The sequence below is a fragment of the Natator depressus genome, chromosome 3, assembly GCF_965152275.1.
Source record: "Natator depressus isolate rNatDep1 chromosome 3, rNatDep2.hap1, whole genome shotgun sequence".
NCBI lineage: Eukaryota > Metazoa > Chordata > Testudines > Cheloniidae > Natator > Natator depressus.
In genome coordinates this window covers 149,990,153-150,014,262 of record NC_134236.1, presented here as the reverse complement: position 1 = coordinate 150,014,262, position 24,110 = coordinate 149,990,153, and the positions used below count along the sequence as shown (strand labels likewise).

The 24,110-nt window shown below is 51.2% G+C and overlaps 1 protein-coding gene across 5 annotated transcripts in view; it reads right to left on the bottom strand.

Moving 5' to 3' along the window:
* The window catches only part of SLC29A1 (solute carrier family 29 member 1 (Augustine blood group)), a 62,652-nt gene that overhangs the window by 25,980 nt on the left and 12,562 nt on the right, over nt 1–24,110 (bottom strand). The window contains exon 1 of one of the 5 annotated variants that reach the window (XM_074949078.1): nt 13,966–13,984. The exons of 2 other annotated variants lie outside the window; for them this stretch is intronic. The gene's annotated coding sequence lies outside the window, so the exon portion shown is untranslated. Of the gene's footprint in view, nt 1–8,553; nt 8,653–9,951; nt 10,079–13,965; nt 13,985–24,110 lie in introns of those variants that run through there. 2 more of the 5 variants (XM_074949072.1, XM_074949071.1) reach the window with 2 other exon arrangements.

The window sequence follows — 24,110 nt, the reverse complement described above, 5'->3', positions numbered from 1 at the left end:
AGTTAAATCATCCCAGCCAGGGCTTTGTCAAGCCTGACCTTAAAAACCTCTAAGGAAGGAGATTCTACCACCTCCCTAGGTAACGCATTCCAGTGTTTCACCACCCTCTTAGTGAAAAAGTTTTTCCTAATATCCAATCTAAACCTCCCCCATTGCAACTTGAGACCATTACTCCTCGTTCTGTCATCTGCTACCATTGAGAACAGTCTAAAGCCATCCTCTTTGGAACCCCCTTTCAGGTAGTTGAAAGCAGCTATCAAATCCCCCCTAAGTTCTGGGTTCCCAACCTGGGACAGCTGGGGATGGATCGTCCGGGGTGCTGTGCACCCACAGCTCCCATGTACCTTAACTGGAGCTGCGGGTGCTCGGCTCCTCTGAAGTCAGGCCCTGGCCCTTGTCTCAGCAGGGACACCCACAGCTCAGTGAGAACAGCTGAACACCATGGCACTATTTGCTAAAAAGCTCTTTAAGGTGGGGACTCTGTCTCCATCAACATCGCCCACAGGAGGGAGGCACTACTAGCCAGAGGCACCGCAAGGCCATGAGCCCCTCCGTTCTGAGGAGGGGGCCTGAGCAGGCCAGCCCCTCCCTGGGTGCAGGCTGACCCACCTAGAGATGGCTCAGAGAGTCTCACTAGAGCCTGTCCCAGAGTCTTTACTGTCTACACGTGTTGGAATGTTTGTGGGCTGGGATGACTGATAAAGGGCCCATTGGCAGAACCCTGCCTAATTAATAGCTTTCTGGCACATGCGCCTGTGCGAGCCACCGCGAGGTTATTGTCTTTGTTTAGACAGCAAAGTGATGTAGTATGGCTGGAGTTTATCTCTGTTGAAAGTTCCTTTCAGCCCCAGACATAGGGTTTACAGCGGAGAGTAACTGACAGGAAGGGATGGGGCCCAGTATCCCCCCCAAGCACTGGGAGAATCAGAAATGGCTCAGCTCGCTCCCCACTTCAGGTCTGGCCTTTGCCCAAAGATCATGACTGCTCCAAAAGCCAGTGCGGAATCCTGCTGTCTACTGCATCATGGCTGCCCTACTGGTGTGAGAGCGGGTGCCGGGAAGAACAGAGAAGAAGGGGCCAGCCACACCAATGAGATCATCACGCTTTTCAGTTGGCTGGTCCTTGAAGAGCACCAAGATCTGATCCCCCTCCAGCATGCACCAAAGTCATGTTAGGGTGGACTACCCTTTCTGCAAAGACCCCGTGGGGGCCTTGACTCCAGCCTAGAAAGGAAACTGGCTCACACGGCGGTTGGCCAGTGTCTGTCTAGACAGGGCTGGGATGAGGAGATGCCTCAGTCGAAAGGTCTGGATTGTACTTTGTGGGAGAAAAGGAGAAACAAAGACTGTACTAGAGCCACAAAGGGAGAAGGTGCCAGAGCCAGGCTAAAGAATCAGCAGTTCCTGGATCCACTTCCTGTGCTCTGCCCCCCAGACCATGCTGCTCTCTCACTGTCTTAGAGTACTCCAGTTATTTGGAAGTCAGTTCCTGGAGGATGTACCCAACACAGGGAGTTGAAGGCTTGGCTGGTGTCAGCAGCTACTGGCAGAAGCTACATTCTGCACCAGGCTGCAGCTACATCAGCATCAGAGGGACCCATCAAATGGAATTGATGGTGAGGCCCTAGCACTGGGGCTGGCCATCCCCTCACTCCCCAGACAGAGCCCCTCTCTGGGCTCACAATTCTAAAAGGAGAAATCTCTCTCTGCCCTTCAGACCCAGCTTCCACCACAGAGAGGAGAGGGAAGGTTGGCCAGAGAGCAGGGCTCTCAGCGGAGAGTCTGCATGAGCTGAGGCTGAGCAAGCCCTGATGTAGAGCCTGGTGAAAGAGCAGGGAGGAGCAATCTGTGCCTGCAACCTCCCCTCCCTCTGCCCAGGAAGAGACACCAGCCCAACTAGTCACCACCCTGAGCAGGCTTCAGAGAGGCACCGCCCCCTCTACCCAGCTGGGGTAACAGCAGCATCCATTCCCAACAAGCTTTACCAGCGGTGCACCCAGCAACCACCTCCTTTCCTGCCACCACTGGGGACAGGGGGATCGGCGGTGTTTAAGAACACACAGCACAACAGGCAATGAAGGAGAGTCCCATTTACAACCAGCACTGGAAGGGACATTTTCGAGAGACCAAGCTGAATTGCCTGAATTTCAGTCTGGGCAAAACAGCAAGGTTAATAATGCTCCTCTTCTTGCCAGAAGTGCCTTGAGATCTTTAATAAGCACAAACAGTCAGGCCCCTCGGCAGCATGGCATGCCCTAACATACACTAGGATATGGAGTTCCATACTTTGAGAAAGCCTGCCCCATACAGAGTCATGCCCATGAGTCCTCCTCTGCCTTCAGCGAGCGCTCCTTAGCTTCTGAGAGCTGATGGGGTTGTGACTGTGAGAGAGAGCGAGAGAGAGCTGCAGACTTCTTGCAGGCACACCAAATAGGGGATGGGAGATCCTATAGCACTAGGCTGTCCAAAAAGAATAAAATCCCTGTGTAATTCACAGAGCAATACCATGGGAGTACCGCAGCAGCTCGCTTCACCAGAAATGGCGTCGAACCCACAACTGGATTCTGATGTAAGACATTCTAGGAAGAGACAAAGGCGTTTCCTTCAACCTGGTGCCAGAACCAGACGCGGCTGGTTGAAAACCAGAACTGGCAGCTCTCCTGTGCTCCCAGCTCAGCACAGACCAGGGAGAGGGGGCCAGGATGTGTCTCTACGGTCTAGACATGGAAAAATCCCCCTGGAGAAGAGTTATAAGTGTCTCACAGGATGGAGTGTCCGTTGCTTCCCTAGGGAATCTCTACCACAGGCTGGTGTGGGGAGATAGAGACATGCTGCAGCAAATCCAGAGGCCCATCTCCTCTGGATGGGGATCTCAGGGTGAGCTGTTTTGGAAGACAGGCCTGTGGAACAGAAAGTTTCTGTTCCATCCAATGGTAGGGACTAGACCAGGGGTAGGCAACCTATGGCATGCGTGGCACTCACACTGCCTGAGTCCTGGCCACCGGTCCGGGGGGTTCTGCATTTTAAATTTAATTTTAAATGAAGCTTAAACATTTTAAAAAGAAAAGGAGTACTTGTGGCACCTTAGAGACTAACCAATTTATTTGAGCATAAGCTTTCGTGAGCTACAGCTCACTTCATCGGATGCATACTGTGGAAAGTACAGAAGATCTTTTTATACACACAAAGCATGAAAAAATAGGTGTTTACCATCACAAAAGGTTTTTTCTCCCCCCCACCCCACTCTCCTGCTGGTAATAGCTTATCTAAAGTGATCACTCTCCTTACAATGTGTATGATAATCAAGTTGGGCCATTTCCAGCACAAATCCAGGAGAGTGCGTTTGTGGCGGGGTGGGGGAGAGGTGGGGGGAGAAAACCTGGATTTGTGCTAGAAATGGAACCGCATTTGCTCCAACCCCTCAGACAGAGACAAACACCTACAAGATCTCTATCAAGCATTCTTACAACTACAATACCCACCTGCGGAAGTGAAGAAACAGACTGATAGAGCCAGAAGAGTTCCCAGAAGTCACCTACTACAGGACAGGCCTAACAAAGAAAATAACAGAACGCCACTAGCCGTCACCTTCAGCCCCCAACTAAAACCCCTCCAACGCATTATTAAGGATCTACAAGCTATCCTGAAGGATGACCCAACACTCTCACAAATCTTGGGAGACAGGCCAGTCATTGCCTACAGACAGCCCCCCAACCTGAAGCAAATACTCACCAGCAACCACATACCACACAACAGAACCACTAACCCAGGAACCTATCCTTGCAACAAAGCCCATTGCCAACTGTGCCCACATATCTATTCAGGAGACACCATCACAGGGCCTAATAACATCAGCCACACTATCAGAGACTCGTTCACCTGCACATCCACCAATGTGATATATGCCATCAAGTGCCAGCAATGCCCCTCTGCCATGTACATTGGTCAAACTGGACAGTCTCTAGGTAAAAGAATAAATGGACACAAATCAGATGTCAAGAATTATAACATTCATAAACCAGTCGAAGAACACTTCAATCTCTCTGGTCATGCGATTACAGACATGAAAGTTGCGATATTACAACAAAAAAAACTACAAAACCAGACTCCAGCGAGAGACTGTTGAATTGGAATTCATTTGCAAATTGGATACAATTAACTTAGGCTTGAATAGAGACTGGGAGTGGCTAAGTCATTATGCAAGGTAACCTATTTCCCCTTGTTTTTTCCTACCCCCCCTCCCCCCGACGTTCTTGTTAAACCCTGGATTTGTGGTGGAAATGGCCCACCCTGATTATCATACACATTGTAAGGAGAGTGATCACTTTAGATAAGCTATTACCAGCAGGAGAGTGGGGTGGGGGGAGAGAAAACCTTTTGTAGTGGTAAACACCCATTTTTTCATGCTTTGTGTGTATAAAAAGATCTTCTACACTTTCCACAGTATGCATCCAATGAAGTGAGCTGTAGCTCACGAAAGCTCATGCTCAAATAAATTGGTTAGTCTCTAAGGTGCCACAAGTACTCCTTTTCTTTTTGCGAATACAGACTAACACGGCTGTTACTCTGAAACCTGTCATTAAACATTTTAAAAACCTTATTTACTTTATATACAACAATAGTTTAGTTATATATTATAGACTTATAGAAAGAGACCTTTTAAAAATATTAATATGTATTACTGGCATGCGAAACCTTAAATTAGAGTGAATCAATGAAGACTCGGCACACCACTTCTGAAAGGTTGCCGATCCCTGGACTAGACTGCCCCGCAGCATCACTTTGTTATCTGGCTTCCAGGATGGATGGAAACAGCTGGGCTCTGCCTGTTGTTGTTAAACAGGGTGCGGCATTGGCGCACACCTCCAGCTGGAGCAGTGCAAGCGGCTGGAGAAGCCAGACAAGGTGGCGCAGTTCAGATTCTGAGCCGGCCTGCAAGGTCTATGGCAAAGGTGTTAACTCACTGCGGAGAAGGCTGAACTCCATTTTAATTCTGGGCTGGTGTATGAGGTTATGACAGTGCTCTCCCAGGGATGGGTTGCACAAAGATCAAGGGGAGCACGTGCCCTTATGTACTAAGCAAGCTGTGTGATGATCAGTTGTTTGCACAGCATCACTCAGTTGGAGAACACGTTCTCCTTTAGAGCCATGACTATTTCGGATTCATTTCTCTTTCTTTGCCCCACCCTCCTTTGTTTCTCTCCCTCTTCCCTGCCTTTGTGTTCTCCTCTCTTCCCTCTGCACATCCCAGTTTCCTCACCTTGTGAACTTCACTCCCAACTAGAGCTGATCAGAAATTATCCATGGGACTGGCTTTCTGTCACAGAATGCTTATTTGTCTAAATCTAAGCTTTCTGGGGTGATGGTCCCATTTCACTGAGGGTGCCACAGAAAGCAGGCGGGATTCTGGTTTGCTGATCCCTTGCCCATCCGGCTCCTGGCTCTTTGGGTGGCTGATGGGAATCTGAAAGCCCCAACTCCTTGGCAGCCCAGGGTCCGTAGCCCCGAAGGCTCCCCTTTCTGTCACAGCCAGTAGCTTCCTCCTCCTTGGACAACCTAGGATGTGGGGCTAAGTGCAGAAGGTGGAAGACTCTGGACTGCATGTAGTAGGCCCTGCTCCGTGTGCTCTGGCTTCCAGGCAGTCACAGTGAGGAGGAAGGTCAGGCTAGGCCAAGTCCTCAAGTGACTGAACAATAATACTGACCCGCCAGCGCTAGCAAATTGATTAACATCCTCCACCCAGGAGACAATGAGGTACTAGCATTAATTCCTCATGGTAGGATTCTTCCTCTCATTAAGTAGCTTGGTAAGGAGAGGAGGCCCAGGGACACCCTGCAAGACCCAAGCTCCTCAATTCCTGTGCCTGGGATCCCAGCCCTGCTGTGTGGGTTGAAGCAGATTCCTTCTCACCCAACTCCTCACCCTCCCATTTCTGAAGGTTTGTCTTCCCTGCAGAGCTAACTCGAGTGATCTATGCTCAAGTTACTCCTCTCGAGTTGGCCTAGCTTGAGTGACAGCAGCCACACTATGACATAACATGCCAGCTGCTGTGTCTTCACTGGCTCTGCACTCACTCGTGTGTAGCACTAAGGGTACATCTACATTAGAAACCCTACAACAGCACAACTGCAGTCAGACTGCTGTAGTGTAGACACTACTGCGGTGACGGGAAGTGTTCTTCCATCACTGCAGTAAATCCACCCCTCTGAGAGGCGGTAGCTAGATGTACAGAAGAATTCTTCCGTCGACTTAGCAGTGTCTACACGAGGGCTTAGGTCAACTTCAATACGTCTCGTAGGGGAGTGAATTTTTCACACCCCTGAGTGACTTAGCTAGGTCGACCTAACTTTGTAGTGCAGACTAGCCCTATGATTGCTGGAGCTGTTTCCCATGGCTCCTTGTGCTGCAGTAAGCTAAGCCGCTCTTTGAATTCTTTCCCAGTGAATTGTGGGAAGGCACTGGAGGACTAGCAGCACCTGGGTGGAGCTAGCTTGCATCCGCATTACAGAGTGGTCACATTAGCGACTGGTGAGTTTTGCTCACTCAAGCTTTAACTTATACCCCTGAAGGGCCACACTCCAGTCAGGGTTGTGGGTGTGTGGACAGGACTCAAGTTAACCGAGTGAAGACAAGCCCTGAGAAACTCAAAGCTATTTAGGGCAGGAGCTGGCTGCTGCCACAGAGACAAGAGGATTACATGTTTTGGGATTTCACAAGAGGGACTGGGGATTTCATGTTTTGGCATAGACCCTGGACAATAAGGGAGCTAGCTGGAGCAGGCAGCTTAAGGGACAGGCCTAGGGAGGCAGCTTGCTGCTCAGGATGAAAAGGGAAGCATATCCCAACTGTAACATTTGGATGACTTGCATGCCTCTAACCCAAGGGAACCTGCCAGGTGTGGGATTGGGGGTCAACGCTCATTTACCCAGGACCTCAATAATGAGTCTCAGGGCCGACCCCAGAGCCTGGTCACCAACACTCCCAACTCATAGCTTGAAGGTGCCCCACTCAGAGAGTGGGCAATGGCTGGTACAACTGAGATCTTAGTCAGCTGAACTGGCACTTGTGCCCAGCAAGGTTGGGATGCCCCTATCTAGCTTCTATAAAGTCTACTAAGGAGGGGTGGGTGCAGGGTCCAGTGTGTGGCGGTCTCTGGTCCTGCTCCTATCAGACTCACTATTAATACAGTTGTCACTCTCAGGAAAAGAAAGAGATGCTCACTAAAATTTCCGGGGTGTCTGGTCATCCCATTCAGAGCAATTTCTACCTTGGCCATCCCCTACAGCCACTAACCAGGGGGAGTGCAGGAGACGAGGCAGCAAGGCCAGATACAGGAAGCTACCCCAGACCACCCTCCAGCTCCTCTTACACAAGAGCCTTCCAAACTGAATCCATGTGACACAAAGGGGTTACAAAGAGAGCGCTCTAGCTCCCCACAGCCATCAGAACACAGCAGCTTCCCTAGTCCCACACACCAAACCTCCTTCAGAGCTTCCTTCTTCCACCTCCCCTTCCAGCACTGCTCTCCTCTCCAGCACTGCCTACACCCTTATTGGGCTGGATCTGCCCATGGCAGACTGTATATTCCTCGGGGCTGGGATCTTGCCTTAATCCCGCATGTTCATAAAGCGCCCCACACACAGTGGTGGGTACCACTGACCTATGAGCAACAACATGAGCAGCCCCAAACAGTCGCTCCCATCGTGGGCACTGAAGACATGCACCCCTGCCCAGTGCCAAGGCGGTACACGGTAAAGTCCAGCACCTGGGCCAGGCTGCATGATACAGTTGGGACACCACCACCATCTCCCACCCGCTTCCCCAGCAGTAACCATTACAGGGACATTCAGCCCCACCTCGGACAGGGAGCAGTGCCGCAAGGATTAATGACCATTGCCTGGCTTTGGGGAAAAACACGCTCCTCACACATTCCACTTTCCTGCCCTACGCCAAGGAACTGACAACTGGCACCTCCCTACCCACGCCCAGTCCACTGGCTGCTGCCAGATTCCTGTGCCCGAGACGTTCAGGCGATGACACTGTTGGTGAACTGGGACACACACCCACACCCGGAAAAGTGCCTGCTTCTGTTACTCCACAAACTCCTGGGGTGACGATCGGCAATGGGGCAGGCTGTGCCCCGCGCCGGTGGCATGGGCCGTGCCCGAGGCATCTGCGTACAGCAGCAGGAAGTAGATTTACACGTGGCTGGCAGGAGAGAGACGGGGGAGCGGGTTGTGGGAAGGAGAGGGGAGGGGGCACCGACCCGCAACACCCGCTGCTCGGTGGCTAGTGCCGGGGACCTATGTGCTGGGCAAGGAGCAGCTCGGCCTCCCCCACCCACGAGCCAGGCAAGCGGGTCAGACCCCCTCCCCCCACCGGGATCGGGGCCCTTCCTCTCCTACTAGGGGATGAGCGGGGAGGGGACTCTGCTTCCCCGGAGCGCGCAGTCCGCCCCCCCCCCGCCGCCGCCGCCGCCGCCGCCAGCGGCTGATGTCCCGCCTGTCCCAGTGCGGCGGCGGTGCAGGAAGGGGGTCGGTGGCCCAGCCTCACCCACGGGCTCCGGGACGGCTCCGCGTGGCCACGGTCCGACGGGCTCTCAGTCCGCTCCCGCGCTGCTGCGGCTGCTGATTGCCTCGGTGGTGGAGGGAGCCACATGTAGCCAGCGAGCTGGCCCGGCTCCGCCCATACCCTCCTTCCTCTCCTCCCCCAGGCTCAGCCCTCCCTGTTCCCTCGGCCCCAGGCCGGTGCCCTCACTGCCCCCGCAGCACCTTCCCCTCCACCCTCTCCTTCCCCAGATACCCTCCCTCTGCCCCAGGCTGGCACCTTCCTCTGTCCCTCTCCAACCCATCCCCTCTCCGCTTCGTGGCTGGCACCCGCACCCTCCCTAGCTGTTCAATCCCCTTGCTCCTCCTCCCAACCGGCAGTCCTTCCACTCTGGCAGGCACCACCCCCTCGCTTGTTCTCTGATGCCCACCCACTAAAGCATTCCTTGCTCTTCCCCTCTGCAGGGCACCAGGTGCAGCCTCCTCCGCTCAGGAACCAACCCAGGGCCCAAAGTGGGTCATGGATATTTCCAAAGCTAGGGGCTGGGGATGAATCTTAACAAGGCTCTTGAGTTGTCTGCCAGGCACCACAGCCCTTGGCAGAGAGCCCTTCTCCTCTTCAATAAACCCCACTCTGTCCTGGGTGCCTATTAAACAGGCAGCAGGAGCCAGGAGATGCCAGGGTTTATTTATCATTCCAGAAACTCGTGAGCCACCGGCGCCTCCTAGAAATTGTGCTGGGAGTCAAGTTGGCTTCCTCCTCTCCATTCATTGTGTGCTGCACAGGGGATTTGGCACGAAAACAGGCTCTTTGCCCCCTCATCTGCTACTCCTGGGCTTATTCCCCAGCTGAGCTCAGGATCCTGAGGGTCACAGCACTGCCACCTCCACTGCAGCCCCATGCGGAAGAGCAAGAAGCCTCCAAAGGGGCAAAGAGCTTATTTTCTCATTGTAGTCCCCAGCACGCACCAGTCAGGGAGAGGAATGCACAGGACTAGGAGCAGAACTGTTTCTAACTGGCCTACTTCTCAGAATCCCTGCTACTCTGAACAGCTGCTCTAGCATCACTCGATAATGATTGCTCTGCCCATTTTTGGCCCCTTCCATGTGAGGATCCCAAAATACTTTACAGACATCAATGAATTCAGCTTTTCAGGCCCACTGCGTGGTTTAGGATCCTGCTCCTCAGCTTGCAGATGGGGAAACTATAGCACACAGGAGGGACAAACTTGCGTAAAGTTACACAGTGAGTCAGGGGCAGAGGATTCCTGGCTCCCAAGCCAGTGTTTGAACCAATAAACCATCCTTCCTCTGCTTCAGAACATCGTTCTTCAAAACCAAGTGGCATGGACTGATGGAGCTCAACCCTCTACACACAACCTCCCCGGTGCGAGTCTCTGCCTACCTCATCAGACCAGTTCCGCTTCTGGCTGACGTCCCACGTTGGCTGTCCCCAGGCTGGGTGCATGTTGCAATACATTTCCCAAAGCACCGGAACACGTATGCTGACTCTGTCTCAGACCTTCTCTAGACTAGGAGCGAAGGTGTGACGTTAGCACATGTTGGAGGGCGGAGAGACTAAAGCTTTACCTAACTTTACACATACTGGTACAGTCAGTGCAGTGCAACCTCCTAGTGTGACACAGTTATATGTGTACAAATGTGCTTTAGACCAGGATAGGTATTCCCCTTCCTTATGGGAATAAGCTATACTGGTAAAAGGCACCTTTACACCAACATAACTACATCCACAGGAGGGGTTGCACCAGTGTAACTATATTAGTAAAACAAAACACAGCCCCCACCCAAATATGTGTAGGTCAGACTTCAGCAAGTGAACATCACATCATAAACCTAGTCTAGGCAAGGCCGTTCTGCTGAGGCTTGCCCCGTAGGGTATGTCTAAACTAGAAAAAAAGGTATATTCCTAAACTGAGTTAGCCATCCCCATTAGAAATACCACTTAGTACCTAATCTAAATGCATTATAGAATCATAGACGTGTAAGGGAAGGGACCTCAAGAGATCATCCAGTCCACCCCCTGTGTTGAGGCAGGACCAAGTATACCCAGACCCTCCCCGACAGGTGTTTGTCTAACCTGTTATTAAAAAACCTCCAGTAATGAGGATTCCACAGCCTCACTTGGAAACCTAATACAGAGTTTAACTACCCTTATAGTTAGAAAGTTTTTTCCTATTATCTAGCCTAAATCTCCCTTGCTGCAGATTAAGTCAAGCACTTCTTGTCCTACCTTCAGGTAGGTCAAGGAGAACAAGAGCACCTGTCCTCTTTATAACAGCCCTTAACATATCTGAAGACTGTTACCAGGTCCCCCCTCAATCTTCTTTTATCAAGACTAAACATGCCCAAGTTTTTTAACTTTCCACATAAGTCAGGTTTTCCAAACCTTTGACCAATGTTTTTTCCCCCTCTCCTCTGGACTCTTTCCAATTTGTCCACCTCTTTCTTTGCCATTGTAGGGGCTGACCCTACAGGATGCACAAGAGAGAGATACTTGTATTCAATCATCATTAGGGTTAACCCCATATCCATAGGGCAGTCATTACTCCTAAAGAGCTAGGAGCCAATCTAATCTATAAGTTTGTTTCAAGTCACCAGTCTGCAGACTTAGGGCTTGTCTACACTACCACGCGGGGTCGATCTAAGATACGCAACTTCAGCTACGTGAATAGCGTAGCTGAAGTCGACGTACTTAGATCTACTTACGGCAGTGTCTTCACTGCGGTAAGTCGACAGCTGATGCTTTCCCGTCGACTCCGCTTGCACTTCTCATTCTGGTGGAGTACCAGAGTCAACTGGAGGGTGCTCAGCGATTGATTTATTGCGTCTATACTGCTGATCCAGCAGGTAGTGTAGACAAGCCCTAAGATGGCCTGCCACTGGGGTCACCTTCGCAACTGTGAGATCTAGATTTTTTTTTAAAAAAATCAAATCTTATAGGGGACGCATCAGATAAATCAGTTACTTTGTCTCACCACAAACCAGTCCAAGCCAACCACTGATCAGAGCAAACACAATCAGTCATATTTCCAGCTGACATACAGTGATTAAACTGATTAGATTGGCTCCAAACACACCGTTGTACTAAAAGCAACCTCTGCTTGTGCCCTGGAAACTAGCACACAAATGTAATCATATGCTCTCAGTACACAGCACTCCTTCCTAAGTGTAACTCAACTAGACAATGAGGTCACAAGCAACTTTCCCTCTAATTTTTGACAGGCCATGTGCGCAAAAAAATTTCTTCTGTGCAAATTTTTGTGCTTCTGTGCAAATGTTTGTGTGCGTGGTGTTTCGCTGTGTGTGTGTGGGGGGGGTTTAGGATCTGTGTGTGTGCGCACATGCACACAGCTTAGAGGGAACAGTGGTCACAAGAACCCAGAACCAACAGCAATGGCAGGAAACGGAAACTGCAACTGCGGCTGCTTACCCAAAATCCCTCCTATTGCAGCCATCTTATGTTATTAAGACACACACAAGAAACCCATCTGACTTTTCGTCAGCTTCAGATGGTGATAGAAATTAAAGATGGAAAAACCTCCAGTAGATCCCAGCCTCTCCATATCCCAGGGCAAGATTACTCTCTGTAGTCAGACTTCTGCAGCTGTGGAGTATGTTCCAGAATCCAACCCTGGCTGAAGAATCATGCTCCAGCACTGCACTTTAATTTAAAAAAAGAAAAGAAAAGAAAATATGTTTGTAGCCCTTACAGTTGCAAAAAAGCCTTGAAAATATGATCCAAATGTAACCAAAGCAGTGACGCCTGAGTCTGCAAACAGCCGGAAACAATAGCTCGGAGAGGGATGAACCACCCCATTCACCTCAGTGAGGCACTGACTCTGAGACCTAGAGATGACAAAATTAGAGATCAACATTGTTATCTAGTTTACTGCTATAATTTTAGCAGATGCATCCACCTAACGTCCTTATCCCACAGTATCAAACCACCTCCACAGCTACCCCTTGACTACTCCATTGCTGCAGTTGTATACTTCAGTATAAAACTGTGTGGCAAACTGAAACTAGGTGGGGACAGCATAAAATAAACTGAATATCAACATAAACAACACAGGAGCTGCTGATCTGAGGGTATGATTCATTTCAAATCAAAGTCATTCAAAGCCTTCTTTTGTCATGTAAATGAAGCTCTTAACGAATCTCCCATCTGCTACATCAGAATGTTGCAGAATCAAGGGGTCATGCTGCAGAATTCAGGCCCATCTTGCCAGAAGTGTATGGAGCCTGTCCTATAGCCTACTTCTCAGAGCTTTCTCCCCTCTAGATTGACATGTCTTGAGTGATGGGAACTCTGTCAGGGAAAAATCTTACTGTAGGAGTAAAGATAGACAGAACCTAAAATAAGACTCAGAGGCCACCAGAAACAAACAAGATCAGACAGAGACTTGCCCCTGCGCTTCAGCAAACCTAAGAGTTAATGATCGCTAACTTAATATGCCTCTGTTTCAAGCGCAATGGGTCTGAGACGCACCAGTAGGTCTCACTGAAGTCTATGGGTGCTCAGCCCCTCTGAAGTTCAGGCCCCGCATGTCCTGTTGAGACCTCTGCACTCAGGGCTCAGAACTGTAAACTGAAGCAAAAATCCAAGGTAACAATCTGCTGTAGATTCCACAAATACTCTGAGCAAGTCATCCACAAAGCTGTTATTTGTGCCCCTGTAATTTCAGGAAGTGAGTGCTCTCAGGGATGTGCACAATCAGAATGCAAGGGGAAGGGAGACACCACCTCCATCTGGGAGGATGTCATAGGAAGTTTCTACTACAGGACCGGACGTTTATATCCCACTGTGTTCCCCAGAGGGTTCACAATCAACATAGTATTTAGTGCTTTCAAGCTTCAAAGTACTCGACAGACATCATCTAATTCATTCACAGACTTTGCAAGAGACACCGGAGCTTCCAAGCACAGGAATAAATTTCCCTTCAGTAGAGTCTCTAAGCTTAAAATCCATTAGTGCCAAATCGCACAGCAGCCATCAGTGGCCACCAGAAGACACAAGCCCAGCAGAATGTAGGAAACGACAGAAGGACATAGCAGTTTTTATCTTCAAAGTACTGTATGCACACAGAGGCCCTGATCCTGCAACTGGATCTGTTCAGGCAAACCCTTGGCCCCTGTGGATCCAACTGCAGGAGCAGGGCCTTGGGTGAGGTAATATCTTCCACTGGACTAACTTCTGTTGGAGAGAGAGACAAGCTTTCGAGCTTACACCTGAAGTAGAGCTCTGTGTGGCTCAAAAGCTTGTCTCTCTCACCAACAGAAGTTGGTCCAATAAAAGATATTACCTCACCCAACTTGTCTCTCTGATATCCTGGACTCGACACAGCTACAACAGCACTGCAAGGCAGGTAGGCAAGTCAGTGTTGTTATGAGAACTTACCCAAGAATGAAAATCCAAATGGTTGGGCTACTTCTTTAAACTCCACCTAGCAAACAACAACTTCTGGCAACTGCCAAAGGCAGAACTGAAGCAGGCTTCACTCAATTAGGTGAATTGAAAGTAATTTCAGGGCAGCATCCACTCAATGATATTTACGAACATCTCTGCCTTTGTTGTGTAACTCACATCACAGCGCGAGACAGGAGTGCGTTTGAAGAAGGTGACGCTAATTCTGTTAAGTAGCCCTGGATCTGAAGTGTAATTAGTGACTTGCAGTTCATGTGGAAGGGTTTTCATTACAAGGCAGATGAATCACCCTGTATCCTGTGACTCCACCTAATCCACATGCAGCTAGGAGCCCCCACTTGAGCAGCTACAGTCTTGCCAAATATCTTTCCAATAATATCTCAGTCACTGACTAAAAAAAAAAAAAAAGAAAGATTTACGCGCCATCACAGCACTGCGTCTAAGCTATTTGGCAGGAACAAACACCCACAGTAACCTAAGATACCTTTGCTCAATCCTGGAGAAAACCAGGGCTTTGTGCAGAAATCAGCACTGAGAACTTTACAAATTATAGCTACCGTACACTGAGCTAAACTGTGTCCTGGATTACAATTGCTGCCTTGGAGTCTAAGGGGAAGTAAGAGCCCCCCTTATATCCCTGCATAGCCTCCCTAGGGAAGATACACAGGCATAACTGGGGGCTGTGTGCCCACTACTCCTTTCTGACCTGATGGATGGGGCAGGGCAGTGCATTGGCTCCAGCCCCTGTAATGTTCTCATTAACACAGCTGAACCCTCATGGTGTCATCACAATTTGCTTCTGCTACAGGCCAGCAACAATTCTGGAGCAAGGGGGAAGCAAAGAGGACGCTGTTCCTCTCTAAGACCTCCCCCTGCACTGTTTCTAGGGTGGTACAGCTACAAGCCAACCCCGCTTGCACCAGAGCCATGATGCAGCCCACTGGAGCTTCTGAAACTTTCCAAAGTGTGGAGTGATGGACAGAAAACTCCTCACAAATGGGCCATTTGTATCCTTCCCCTTCAGTTATTTTTTTAAAATCCATAAAAAATATGCTACATGATCTCCTTTTACACATCCCATTTCCTGCAAAATGTTTAACGAAAGCTTCATTTGTTTTCAGCCATTCAGTGTCTTCTACTTAAGTAACAAAACCCAAAGGGAAAAAAACAAACACCTGTCTTTGAGGGCAGCAGCAGAAAATGGGATTTGCCCTAGGCATTGGGCAATACACCAGATAATCTCAGGGTCTATTTTTTTCCCCTTGGCCACTATTTGATTTCTAGGGCCCTGGAGCTCGTCAATATTTGTATGATCTCAGTCTGTTTAGAATCCTTTACACTTTGCACCCATACAGAACCTTTTGTCTGGAGATCTGAAATATTTTACAATCATTCATTAACTAACCCTCACAACCCCTCCACAACACGTAGAGTACGAGCACTATCCTGGGGTTACAGATGGAGAAACTGAAGTGCAGAGAGATTAAAACGTCTTGCCCAATCTCACACAAATGAGTCAGTGGCAGAACTGGAAACAGAGCCCAGGCGTTCTAAAGTATCAGTCTCCCGCTCTAATAACATGACAATATTCCCTTACTGAGCCTGGAAAAGCATCTGGACTTCCAAACGGCTTTAGCTACTAGACTTTGCTTGCTAGTGAAGTACTGTTTGCTCCCTAATGCACAGGCAAAATCTAGTATTGCTGTTGTAACACAGTCTGGGGCTGCCTAGCACCCCTTCCCTGTATAGACAAGAGCAGCAGAGACAGGGATATATAGACACCTACAAATGAGGAATCACAAGCCTGTAACTCTTATGCGTTCCCATGCCCTTTGCCAGTTGGCACCAAGAGGTCCTGGGGTCACCCCTCCATCATTTTGTTCCAAAACAGAGCTCAGTTTAGAAGGTACTGGAGAGCATAGGAGTCTGGGGGCAAGGAGCCTTTATCCTCTAGGCTACTGCTGATTCCAGTTACAGCTCCGGTCAGCAGTGACTGAGTTGTCCTCTTCTGACAGATGTTCGAGGGCCCACGTGTGAACTAAGTGAGTTGGTGGATTCTCAGCCCAGTTCCTGGGGGACATGTGTCCATGACACAAAAACCACCATCACTTTTGGCACTTATTGGCCCACTTGCTGGCAGCCTCAGCAGAGGCCAAAGAACCACTAAGACGGAGCTCCTGTCTAAAGAGGGTCCCTGCACAGCAGGGCTGAGGACCACTACACTGGCCTGGCAAGTCCCTGGCTCTGTGCGTAGAGGCCACCCATCTGCAGAGATCAACCTGGCACCTGTTGTCACCAAATCCATTCAGGGTTTTCTCCAAGTGGATTTCCTGTTCTAAGCTCCCAGGGCCTGGCAGCTATGGGCAGGATGCCAAGAGGTCACCCTGCTGCAAAGGGCTCTATAGGAGCAAAGGCAGAAGCACAGGACTTGCGTCATTAGTGTCTCATTAACACAAAAACAAGACCATAAAACTAGCCATGCAAGTCACTCTGCCATGGTCTGCATCCTTGGGACTGGGGAAACCCTCGCTGGCCCGCAGGCCCTCTTAGCACACCTGGGGCCCGCTTGCTGAGCTAATCCCTCACTACCAGTCATGAGACCCAGAATCTAGTCTCCCAAGCACACCTGGTCTTAACACCATCAGTTGTGCACTGCAGAGCAGGCCATGCTGCAGTAGGGAGGACAGTAGCGGGGACACAGCTGCTGGATGGGCCAGAGCGCTCACTTACCACATCCAGTGTAGGGCAGCTGCCTCCTTGAAGCCCTGCACAGCTTTGGAGCCTCGTAGTGGATCACACACTAGTTTGCAGCAGTGGCCCCTGCCCTGATCCTGAAACTGGAACATGCTAGCCTTGCCCTGGCTCTGGGGGAAATGGGTTGAGTGCTGTAACAGATGTTTCCCATCTCAAAGCTGGAAGCAGCCCCTTAAATCACCAGCTATGAATAGTGCTGAGAATCAGGAGCTGCTGAGAAACCGACAGAGAGTTTATTAAAAACAGAGAGGGGTGGCGGGTGGCAAGGAGTGGGGCTGAGGGCACACTTTACCAGGCTGGGTCAGAGATCTATGGGCATGGCAGATCCACCATCACATCTATTACCTGAAAGCTTAGAGGTTTCGTGTGAAAGAGCCAGGGGGAGCTGGCTGGCTGACTGAATATCCCCTTGACAGAGGATGACAGCTCAAAGCAGAGGTTGGCCCTTGTGTGTTTGAACAGAAAGTGAGGGAGAGGTGGCAGGACAGCTGGGAAACTAACTTGGTTTCTTTTTGTGGGCTGGTTTGTTTCCAGGGAAGAGTATGTCACAGTCCTCTCCCAAGCTCTGCCCACAGCTTGAGTTCCACTCACTGGCATCACCACTCACAGTGGACTGTGCAAATCTTCAGTGTGATCTTCCCTCTCCTTTCTTGCATGATTCAACCTGAAGTGAAATAGTTAACAAGGCTGACATTTACACTCTCCTCACCTTGATCATAATTAACACCTCACAGAGAAGAATGGGGGCAGTTCACATGTCCTAGAGCACCTGTATCAGGCTCTCTGCAGACTTAGGCATTGCTGACATTTGTGTCATGATTTGAAGTTTTTCCTTCACAATCTCAAGGGCTACAGATTTATTTTAGCTGAATGCTGAGAAGCTGCAGCACAAGCTGCTGATAGCAGGTGAGAATTCTGGCTGCCCAGCTGCCATAAGCCAGCCCAGTTCCACCCCGATTGTCTCTCCAATAAGCTTTTGCTAGAAGCACCTGCCTAGAGCAGGCTGTGGATAAAAGTGAGGCTTCAAATCAGCAGAGAAGTCAGAGATGGGAGATGCCTTAGTAGATTCCACCTAATCCCTCCCAAGGAGGGCAAGGCAGGATTAGGCCCTATAGCACATCCCCCAGGGCTCTGTCCAGCCTAGGGCCTCCTTCTCTGGGGAGGTAATTCACAGCTAAGTGCCGGGAAGGTCCTCCAAACACAGCCTGCATGTTTCCCTTTCATACTTTTATCACTGGCTCCCCCATCACTGCACAGCTCCTAGCTAAGAGCCAGGCAGGGTCAGGTCCATGCTGTATTGTGGGGGCCTAGACCCAGCCCTGGCTCCAGTAGAAGGGGTCAGAACTAATAACTATTTTCACAGGGCTCAGTGGCAATGCCAATGCATGTGATGACTGCCCTCTGCTGGGGAATGACAGAACGCACCTGTACGTATGATTCCCTTCCTAAAAGCAGAGCAACTGTTTTGACTCCCTCCCTCCCGCATGCGTTTAGGCCTGCTCACCGCGTCCCAGATACCCTCTGGGGGCTGATAGCACTTTCTGTGCCCCCCAGGAGCATAGACAAGGCAGCCTGCTTGTGCCTCTAAGCCTCTGATGATGCATACGGAGACGCAATGGGTCACAGTGCCTGTTGTGCCCAGAAGGCCACCCCAGGCAGTAAGCCCAGTGACGGGGTGCTCAGACAGACTAACCGATACCAACCCCATGCTTGCCATGCTGGCCTGAGCTCCTAGTCCCTTCCCTCTGGCACCGACACTCTCCTCTGGGTGAGGCCTTGTGGGACTCTAGCCATCTCTGCTGTCCTGGGAGGGGCAGCAGGGGTGTGGGCTCTGCCTTTCCGGCTCAGCGGGCACAAACAAACCCACACTGTCTGTGAGTCAGGCAGCAGCCCTGTGAGGGACCCCCTTAGGCTGCTCAGCCCACCTGCCTCCCCACAGCAGGGCCAGGCTCAGGGGTGTCTAGTGCCCCGTGGACTGGTGGAGGGGGCTGGGTCTGTGGGCCTGGGTAGGGACCGTCGAATCGTGGAAGTCAACGAATGGCTACGCAGGTGGTGTCGGAGAGAAGGCTTTGGATTCTTTGACCATGGGATGGTGTTCCATGAAGGAGGAGTGCTGGGCAGAGACGGGCTCCATCTTACGAAGAGAGGGAAGAGCATCTTTGCCAGCAGGCTGGCTAACCTAGTGAGGAGGGCTTTAAACTAGGTTCACCGGGGGAAGGAGACCAAAGCCCTGAGGTAAGTGGGAAAGCGGGATACCGGGAGGAAGCACAGGCAGGAATGTCTGTGAGGGGAGGGCTCCTGCCTCATACTGGGAATGAGGGGCGATCAACAGGTTATCTCAAGTGCTTATATACAAATGCACAAAGCCTTGGAAACAAGCAGGGAGAACTGGAGGTCCTGGTGATGTCAAGGAACTATGACGTGATTGGAATAACAGAGACTTGGTGGGATAACTCACATGACTGGAGTACAGTCATGGATGGTTATAAACTGTTCAGGAAGGACAGGCAGGGCAGAAAAGGTGGGGGAGTAGCACTGTATGTAAGGGAGCAGTATGACTGCTCAGAGCTCCGGTACGAAACTGTGGAAAAACCTGAGTGTCTCTGGATTAAGTTTAGAAGTGTGTGCAACAAGAGTGATGTAGTGGTGGGAGTCTGCTATAGACCACCGGACCAGGGGGATGAGGTGGATGAGGCTTTCTTCCGGCAACTCACGGAAGCTACTAGATCGCATGCCCTGATTCTCATGGGTGACTTTAATTTTCCTGATATCTGCTGGGAGAGCAATACAGCGGTGCATAGACAATCCAGGAAGTTTTTGGAAAGCGTAGGGGACAATTTCCTGGCGCAAGTGCTAGGGGAGCCAACTAGGGGGGGCGCTTTTCTTGACCTGCTGCTCACAAACCGGGTAGAATTAGTGGGGGAAGCAAAAGTGGATGAGAATCTGGGAGGCAGTGACCATGAGTTGGTTGAGTTCAGGATCCTGACGCAGGGAAGAAAGGTAAGCAGCAGGATACGGACCCTGGACTTCAGGAAAGCAGACTTCGACTCCCTCAGGGAACAGATGGCCAGGATCCCCTGGGGGACTAACATGAAGGGGAAGGGAGTCCAGGAGAGCTGGCTGTATTTCAAGGAATCCCTGTTGAGGTTACAGGGACAAACCATCCCGATGAGTCGAAAGAATAGTAAACATGGCAAGCGACCAGCTTGGCTTAATGGTGAAATCCTAGCGGATCTTAAACACAAAAAAGAAGCTTACAAGAAGTGGAAGGTTGGACATATGACCAGGGAAGAGTATAAAAATATTGCTCGGGCATGTAGGAAAGATATAAGGAGGGCCAAATCGCACCTGGAGCTGCAGCTAGCAAGAGATGTCAAGAGTAACAAGAAGGGTTTCTTCAGGTATGTTGGCAACAAGAAGAAAGCCAAGGAAAGTGTGGGCCCCTTACTGAATGAGGGAGGCAACCTAGTGACAGAGGATGTGGAAAAAGCTAATGTACTCAATGCTTTTTTTGCCTCTGTTTTCACTAACAAGGTCAGCTCCCAGACTGCTGCGCTGGGCATCACAGAATGGGGAAGAGATGGCCAGCCCTCTGTGGAGATAGAGGTGGTTAGGGACTATTTAGAAAAGCTGGACGTGCACAAGTCCATGGGGCCGGACGAGTTACATCCGAGAGTGCTGAAGGAATTGGCGGCTGTGATTGCAGAGCCCTTGGCCATTATCTTTGAAAACTCGTGGCGAACGGGGGAAGTCCCGGATGACTGGAAAAAGGCTAATGTAGTGCCAATCTTTAAAAAAGGGAAGAAGGAGGATCCTGGGAACTACAGGCCAGTCAGCCTCACCTCAGTCCCTGGAAAAATCATGGAGCAGGTCCTCAAAGAATCAATCCTGAAGCACTTACATGAGAGGAAAGTGATCAGGAACAGTCAGCATGGATTCACCAAGGGAAGGTCATGCCTGACTAATCTAATCGCCTTTTATGATGAGATTACTGGTTCTGTGGATGAAGGGAAAGCAGTGGATGTATTGTTTCTTGACTTTAGCAAAGCTTTTGACACGGTCTCCCACAGTATTCTTGTCAGCAAGTTAAGGAAGTATGGGCTAGATGAATGCACTATAAGGTGGGTAGAAAGCTGGCTAGATTGTCGGGCTCAACGGGTAGTGATAAATGGCTCCATGTCTAGTTGGCAGCCGGTGTCAAGTGGAGTGCCCCAGGGGTCGGTCCTGGGGCCGGTTTTGTTCAATATCTTCATAAATGATCTGGAGGATGGTGTGGATTGCACTCTCAGCAAATTTGCAGATGATACTAAACTGGGAGGAGTGGTAGATACGCTGGAGGGGAGGGATAGGATACAGAAGGACCTAGACAAATTGGAGGATTGGGCCAAAAGAAATCTGATGAGGTTCAATAAGGATAAGTGCAGGGTCCTGCACTTAGGATGGAAGAATCCAATGCACCGCTACAGACTAGGGACCGAATGGCTAGGCAGCAGTTCTGCGGAAAAGGACCTAGGGGTGACAGTGGACGAGAAGCTGGATATGAGTCAACAGTGTGCCCTTGTTGCCAAGAAGGCCAATGGCATTTTGGGATGTATAAGTAGGGGCATAGCGAGCAGATCGAGGGATGTGATCGTTCCCCTCTATTCGACACTGGTGAGGCCTCATCTGGAGTACTGTGTCCAGTTTTGGGCCCCACACTACAAGAAGGATGTGGATAAATTGGAGAGAGTCCAGCGAAGGGCAACAAAAATGATTAGGGGTCTAGAGCACATGACTTATGAAGAGAGGCTGAGGGAGCTGGGATTGTTTAGTCTGCAGAAAAGAAGAATGAGGGGGGATTTGATAGCTGCTTTCAACTACCTGAAAGGGGGTTCCAAAGAGGATGGCTCTAGACTGTTCTCAATGGTAGCAGATGACAGAACGAGGAGTAATGGTCTCAAGTTGCAATGGGGGAGGTTTAGATTGGATATTAGGAAAAACTTTTTCACTAAGAGGGTGGTGAAACACTGGAATGCGTTACCTAGGGAGGTGGTAGAATCTCCTTCCTTAGAGGTTTTTAAGGTCAGGCTTGACAAAGCCCTGGCTGGGATGATTTAACTGGGAATTGGTCCTGCTTCGAGCAGGGGGTTGGACTAGATGACCTTCTGGGGTCCCTTCCAACCCTGATATTCTATGATTCTATGACTAGCATGACATGAGGCTAAATCCAAACTGCAGCTCCAGGGAGCTGCTGGTCACTGTATAATCACCAGGGCAGTCTGGCACAGCTGGGAAGGAAGGGGAGTTAAAGGCTTTGGGGGGCAGGGCCCCTAAATGCTGATACTGTTGGGGTCACACGGTCCTTGCTCCTGGCCAGACCCCTCCTCCCACACTCATTTAGACCGAAGGACACCCCTGTATGTATGTGAGGGGAAGGCCACTCGCTCTCTCAGGAAGCAGGGCACAGGCTGATGGCCAGGGGTTCCCCGCCTCACAGCCTGTAGGGGGCTTTCCACTCCACCGAGTTCACAGGCCCATGGGGGAGCAACTGCCCCTCTGCCAAGAGTGCTGTCTATGGTGCCATCTCCTGGACAGGCCAGCTTTGTAAGTGATCTTTTCCCACCTCCCTCTCCCATGCCAGCAGCCTCTCCTGTAGCTCCCTCCCCAGTCCCCTTTCCCCACTTCCCTTCCCCACGCCAGCAGCCTCTCCTGTACCTCCCTCCCCAGCCCCCATTCCCCACTTCCCTCCCCCATGCCAGCAGCCTCTCCTGTAGCTCCCTCCCCAACCCCCTTTCCCTCCCCCACGCCAGCAGCCTCTCCTGTACCTCCCTCCCCCACGCCAGCAGCCTCTCCTGTACCTCCCTCCCCAACCCCCTTTCCCTCCCCCACGCCAGCAGCCTCTCCTGTAGCTCCTTCTTCAGTCTCCCTTCCCCACTTCCCTTCCCCATGCCAGCAGCCTCTCCTGTACCTCCATCCCCATTCCCCACTTCCCTCCCCCACGCCAGCAGCCTCTCCTGTAGCTCCCTCCCCAACCCCCTTTCCCTCCCCCACGCCAGCAGCCTCTCCTGTACCTCCATCCCCAACCCCCATTCCCTCCCCCACGCCAGCAGCCTCTCCTGTAGCTCCTTCTTCAGTCCCCCTTCCCCACGCCAGCAGCCTCTCCTGTAGCTCCTTCCCCAGCTCCCCTTCCCTATGCCAGCAGCCTCTCCTGTACCTCCCTCCCCAGCCCCTCTCTTCCCTGCAATCCCCCTACCCCTAACACCTCCTTCTTTAGTCCCCCCCAGCACCCTTCACTCCCTTTGCCACTCCTCCACTTCTGACTTCTCTTCTTCCCAGCTCCTGTCCCCTCCAGTGCAGGCCACACCTTCACTCCCTCCTACTGTAATAATTAACCACCTAATGGCTCCACTTCACCAAGTGGGGGAGGCTGGACAGCTCTGCTGCTGTGGTGCTGAGAGCAGAGTGTGCCCAGTGCCCACATGGCTGACTCCTCAGGCATTACACGCTCACAGCAGGGTGCAGGGGGAAGGAGATCCCATATACATCACCTGGGAGGGACCAAGTGAGACCCCAGCGAACTCCTTACGTATAACGTGGGCTTGTGTTCGTAGAGCAGTTCCAGGAGTGACCCCTGTTCACATGGGGCCCATGGGGTTTTCCAGCTTCCTGCTGCTCTGGGGTAGGTGCGGAGGGAACGAACTGCTGGAGGCTGCCCACCTCCCATCCATCACTCTTACCCCATTACCCAGGTCCTGACCCCTGAGCCACAGGCAAGCCCTTTTCGCCTTGCCTGCCAGGCCCCAAGTGAATTCCAGTGGTCACGTCACTGCCCCCAGTCCGGGGCACTGGCAGAGCACGGACTTGACAGACCAGCTCAGCGAGTGCAACCTGCACGTGAACGCCAGCTCCTTGGCTGCTGAAGCCAGAGCGCTGAGAAGGAGCAGAGCTCTCTGCTGAGAGTGGCTGCTGGAGGCCAGCCAGGCTCATCAAATACAATGAGGGAGAGATGGACAGCTGGGAAGGATCAAGTCCTCCGCAGGGGGAGGGAGCTGTCACAGAGGCCCCCTCACTCTGAGTCTGCATGGTAGCTCCCCTTGCAGGACAGCTCCCCGCACCTCTGTTCCTGCCCGCCAAGGCAGCTCTCCCCAGCTCAGGACTCCATGCCCGCTCCCATTGACCCACAGGACGGCATGTACAACCCTATTTTATGGCACCTGCAGCTGTGCCGTCTGCGCCCTCCAGCACCCATGTGCAGGTGGTGCCCCTGTAGCTGGCACGGCAGTACTGTCTCCCTGCCTATGAGCTTCCCAGAAATGGGGGCTTCTTACAGATTTCTAAGAATGTGCCCATCACCTCGGCTTCTGGGAACACTTACAGCGCTTTAA